The following is a 5,604-nucleotide window of genomic DNA, read 5'->3' as shown; positions in this document are numbered from 1 at the left end:
AATCATTGAACAGCGCACATACATAGAGCGCTATGGTAAACACGGAAGTGCAAATGTGTATCACACGCGAGAACTGTTGCGGAGACTTTACCCGCACCAGCATCATTTCAAACATCAACTTAACCAGAGCGAACGAGACGAGTGGATGAAATCATTGATGAGCAGAAGACAGAAACGCGTGCATTAAACATGAGAACTGTTGCGGAGACTCTGTAAAAAACAAACAACATATAACCAGGGCGAATGAAACGAGTGGATGAAATTATTGATGAGACACACATAGAGCGCTATGGTAAACATTGGAAGCGTAAACGAGCGTTCACCAAGCGCCAGATGTGTTACTGAGACTCTGCACTGGCCATCTTTTCTAACATTAACACTTTTTAACTGCCCCAAATGAGTCAAGTCTGTGAGAGGAGGCGGAGCTCTGTTGACACAGCGTTCACGTGCAGTGTGTGTCAACTCACCGTCGGAAGAAAGAGAGAGAGCGGGAACGCGCAGCTGGTATCGATACGTGGGACATGGGTATTGGAACCGTTTCAGATTCTTCAGTATCGATACTTATCGAAATATCGATATTTTTGACAACACTAGTTGCGTCTCCTTTTAAATGTAAAAAAAATACCGTTTGGATATATGTATATATATTTTCAGTAGCACTTACAATAAGTTTCCATTTGTTAACAGTATATTCATCTTAATACATTCCAACATTTGCTAATACATTTTTAAACCAATTTGTCTCTGTTCACATTAGTTTATGCACAATGAATATGTATTAAATAACATTAACAAATATTATCAAAGCTAAAAAATATTGTTCTTTGTTAGTTCATAGTAGCTAAAGCATTAACAGATGTTTAAAAATTTACAAAAATTGTTAACATTGTTAACAAAAATTAACAAACCTTATATTAAAATGTTACTGAATTTTCTTTCACCATTTCCTGCGCAATTTGTACTTATTTCTACTTATTTCTATGGCTTACATATTTTGTTTTTGTGTTACAGTCTGACCACTGCTTGTTTAGCTGGATTGGGTCATCTGTAATGTTCCCAGGCAAGTCACCCCAGGTTTAGGATGTCCAGCTACGACTGTAAGTCATGCAGTTTCTAGACTCGACAGTTTCAATGAAATGATTTAATATAAATATTTTTGATACAAACATTGCTTGGATTGCCTTTTGATTTATAATGTAATTCTGAAGTATAGTAGTTTTACAATGTTAATAACTATAGATTTATATACTTAACTACTTATAATATATATTATTTTTAATCATTGAAATAAGTAATAATTAGTAGTAATGTGTCAATATGGGTATTACAGTATTATAAAAATACAGTACAAATAGACCAAAATACAGTTAAAATACAGTAACGTACCATTTTGTAGCTATACAGTAATATTTTGTGTACTGTATAATCTATTACAGTACAGGTACTGTAAATTGAAATACAGTAACTTGCTGGCAACCATGAAGCCAGTAACTTGCTGTAAAAATACAGGGAAATCGTTAACAGTGTACTATCTTTCTGTCGTGATCATTCACTTACTGTTAGCAAAACATTGTTGATGTAGGTACAGTATGTAGATACAGTATTTATGAATGTGTAAATTATAGGAACAAAAGCATATTGTTTGAATCAGACTGCTGTCTGAATGCTTTCTGTCTTGAGACCTGTTAGACATGTGGCTATTAAGAACATTTTTCTGGGTTGCTCTGGAAGACCATCTATAATTTGTTTATTAAATAAAAAATATACCATAAAAGTTTGAAGGTTTAAGAATCTTAAACTATTCTAAAGTAGGCTTGGTACATGATTTTCAGGGGAAAAAGAGAACTCATCGTTACCTTGTTTTCTGCAGTCAATGTTTTCATATAAAAGCAGTTGTCTACTTTTTTCCTTTTGTTTCAGTCTTAAGGAATTTTATATTAATATTTAGATTGTGTATATCGGCCAATATATCGGTTATCGGCTAAAATTTACATATCGGTGCATCCCTAGTATGATTACATACCTTTAGATTCTGAAATTATAGAGTACGTCCTGGAAGGCATCACTGAAGTTATGAGAACAGGACGCATCTCTCTATGTGCACTCTTCAGCTGCAGCGTGAGAGGGCGCGTGAACAGAGAAAAACTGTTCTGATTGGCTGTGTTTTGTGATTGATTGTCGCGTAACGCCCCTTTTTCGCGTTCGGTATAGACAGACAAATTGCTTATCGCAGGAATCTCATCACATCGCTTTTGGTTATGATGCGGTGTTAGACTAGGTTTAGATTTAGACATGATCACTGATAATAATGCTGGACAGCTGTGGTCACCATTCACTATCACTGTATAATAAAGAGTTGCTCACCTTGGACATTCTGTTATACATGTATTAAAAAATGTTATTTTTTTGTTAAACATTTCTTCATGTTTTGCACAAAAAAGAAGCCCTGGTTAAAGGAAGCTCAACCTCTCTATTCTAGATATAGGAATAAATGGGTTTTGCGTGGGCCTGCTGTTTCGTACACTTGAACGGTGAGTATCAGAATACCTTTTCATGCCCTTTCTAAGTCAATTTCACAGACTTACATGCATGCGATTGCCAAGAAAATGGCATTCATTATTCACACGTTGGCACCTAACAACCCCATTCTCCAGCAGGTTCCTACGAACAACGGCCTAATTAGCCCATCCTTAAATCTCAACACTTAAATGGATAGTTCACCCAAAAATGTAAATTCTGTCATCATTTATTTTGGTTTGCGAACAATGGCGGTACCCATTCACTTGCATTGGTTTTGTGTCTGTACAATACAAGTGAATGGGTACCGCCATTGTTCGGTTACCAACATTCTTCAAAATATCTTCTTTTGTGTTTTGCAGCAAAAGAAAATCATACAGGTTTGAAATGACAAGAGTGTGAGTAAATTATGACAGAATTTTCATTTTTGGATGAACTATCCCTGTAAGATACATCCACACATACTGATCTTTCATATAAATAGAATTTGCCAATATGTTAACTGAAAAACTTTGCATGGTGAAAATTATTAGATGCATGCTTAAAAAGCCAGAATAAATGATGCACGTTATAAAACCAAATATCAAAGTGGAATATAAAATATAGTGATTAGGCAATGAAATAGTGTATTGAAAATCACCATCTACCTGCATTAGCCAGTTATCCATAAAGAAAAGACCTAAATTGCTTTGATTCTCTAGAGAGGTTGCTACGGTTACACAGACGCAATGTTCCACAGCTTGTGAGGACCTCGATGCGCAGAGATACATACTTTGTGAAAAAGTGTGAGGTGTGTAAAGTCCTCTCAACCCTTCCCCCAATCCTTCATTTCTTCTACCTTTAATCTCAGAATAATGCGTTTTACATTGATTTCATGTAGCTGGATGAGGCCAAGGGATGGACAGCTATCCACAGAGAATCCCTCTACTGTATGAATCCTCTTTATGTAAGCCTCATGTGTGGACCAAATGTCCCCCACAAAGAATAGTAAAACCTAAAATTGCCAGCGTCGTGGGCACAAGCCAACGGTCCCTCTGAAGAAAATGTCTTGAAACATAATCAATGCCCTATTGAAAGGATTTATGAGGCTTTTTTATAAGTAGGGTCAGGCTATGGAAATATAATTTAGATCAATTAAAAAACAAATGATATAAAAACAAAAGTGTGTTTATTAATCTGTGTTTTAAACTAAACCTCAAAAGAATAAAAAGGATTAAATTCCTCCCGCATGTAAAACGTGTAAAAAAGTGCATCCCTTCAGCAAAATAATGATAATGATATTTATCTCCTCTGGATATTCTCCCAGAATATCAGGACCGATCAGGCATACATCTTTTCTCAGATCGTTTAATGTTTCAGGATCCCTCTCTGCACTCATTCATTTCACTGACACCGAACTGACAGTGCAGCGGTTGGTCATTCGGAGGCAGTCTGGACAGAGGATTTACTCTGAGAGGTCACAGCTATCTACTGATGATTCATGCTGGGCATCCAAAGAGCCAACACATTCCCACCAACTATCCGTCCATCTCCACGCTGCAGTTGTGTGCTCAGAATGTGTGTGGCGTGTGTTCGAGAGAAGATCAGACAGGGTGGCCAAGCATAGAGAAATGGAGTGACATTAAGGCAAATTAGAGTGAGAGAGAAGTAAAAAGCAATTATGCATATACGTGATTAAGCGTGTTGACGTTCCGCTGTGCAGCGACCCTTACGCAATAGCCTACACGTAACACTTTTATAAACTGTATAAATTAAATATAAACAATCACACACCTTGATTCTGGGTCATCCATGTTACGCAGTACGTGGTGTGAGAAACTCAACCTACTGTTTCTGGTAATTAAAACTGTTGATTAAACCGTGCTCATTACGTAATTGTAACTGTGATTGCAGCAGTTAGTTGTTACCTTCAACACATAAGCATCTTACTGGCATAAAAAAGCAACAAATGAGCAAATGACCACTGGTTACGGATTCTGGTACCGGAGCACTTCAGGAAAGAGGAACCGGATAACACTAATGTAATAATTAATTATGTCCGGTGTGTAATCTAATATACTCAACATACCCAGCATTTCCCGAAAAACGATCAAAAATTTCTGTAAAATGATCATCTTTGTAAACGAAAAACATTAAATAACCATTTTGTTTCACGTATTGTAGCCTACTGAGTATCATCAATGTTGACTGAGAGTTTAAAGTTAAGAAAATCGCTTGAACAGAGTTTTTACAGCCATTCTTTAAACACAAATCGCATCAGTTCGAGATGAAGGAAGATACCGTCAGGTGTTTCAAAAACTTACCAAACTGAAGTCGCAATCTTTCCTTCTGTCCCCGCAGAAATGTCAACAAGCTCGAGACTTCAAATAAAAGTCAACAATCCGTTTAAGGTCGAGTATCCAAAACACCGTTACTTTTAAACCTAAACGGGCACGTTAATGCTGTGTGTTGCGCCGACTCGTTCACGCGCATTATCCAGCTGATTTTATGGTTGAGGAAAATGCATAGTTGCACGCGACTCCAAACAAGAAGTCATTAAAAATAGAGCTAATGTTTAAAATATATATCCAAACGAAAACCATCTATTTTTGTATACCGCCATACCAAAGTACCCACGAGTACACTGTCCCGTGCTGCTGTGCTCCCTCCTCACTTTTTCATTCTCTCTCTCTCTCTCTCTCTCTCTCTCTCTCTCTCTCTCTCGCTCGCTATTTCTATCTGTCAGAAGCGCAAAGTCCTGCCGCAACGTTCATGTTCTCCGAAGTGCAAGTTGTTTTTACCTGAAAGCGCATGTATATCCAACGCCCCGAGTGCATTTAAAGAATAAATATTAAACGTTGTTTTCGTTTGCGCTCAAGACGCGCAATGAGAGAGTTGGCGAGGAACAGCTGAAATTGTGTGTAGCCTATCCGTCACTCTGAAATGCTGTAATAAGGCGCTGTTGACAATGTGCAGGCTACGTATAATAATAATAGCTGAAGTCGGCGATTAAAGCGCTCAGTAAGCTTTAGGTGATCATGCATACATGACTTATCACATCATCCGGTGGTTTTCTAAGACAAGCTTAAGGTAACACAGCTGTGCTCC

At 37.4% G+C, this 5,604-nt stretch overlaps 1 protein-coding gene across 2 annotated transcripts in view; it reads right to left on the bottom strand.

Annotated features, from left to right (window-relative positions):
• Positions 1-5,364, bottom strand: part of htr1d (5-hydroxytryptamine (serotonin) receptor 1D, G protein-coupled) — a 25,296-nt gene extending 19,932 nt beyond the window's left edge. Inside the window, exon 1 of one of the 2 annotated variants that reach the window (XM_057344019.1) lies at positions 5,298-5,364. The gene's annotated coding sequence lies outside the window, so the exon portion shown is untranslated. Of the gene's footprint in view, positions 1-4,820; positions 5,148-5,297 lie in introns of those variants that run through there. The other variant, XM_057344017.1, reaches the window with a different exon arrangement.
• Positions 5,365-5,604: the final 240 nt, after the last annotated feature.

Source organism: Triplophysa rosa, linkage group LG10 (genome assembly GCF_024868665.1).
Source record: "Triplophysa rosa linkage group LG10, Trosa_1v2, whole genome shotgun sequence".
Taxonomy (NCBI): domain Eukaryota; kingdom Metazoa; phylum Chordata; class Actinopteri; order Cypriniformes; family Nemacheilidae; genus Triplophysa; species Triplophysa rosa.
The sequence above is the reverse complement of the archived record's forward strand: the minus strand, read 5'-3'. Positions and strand labels throughout refer to the sequence as shown.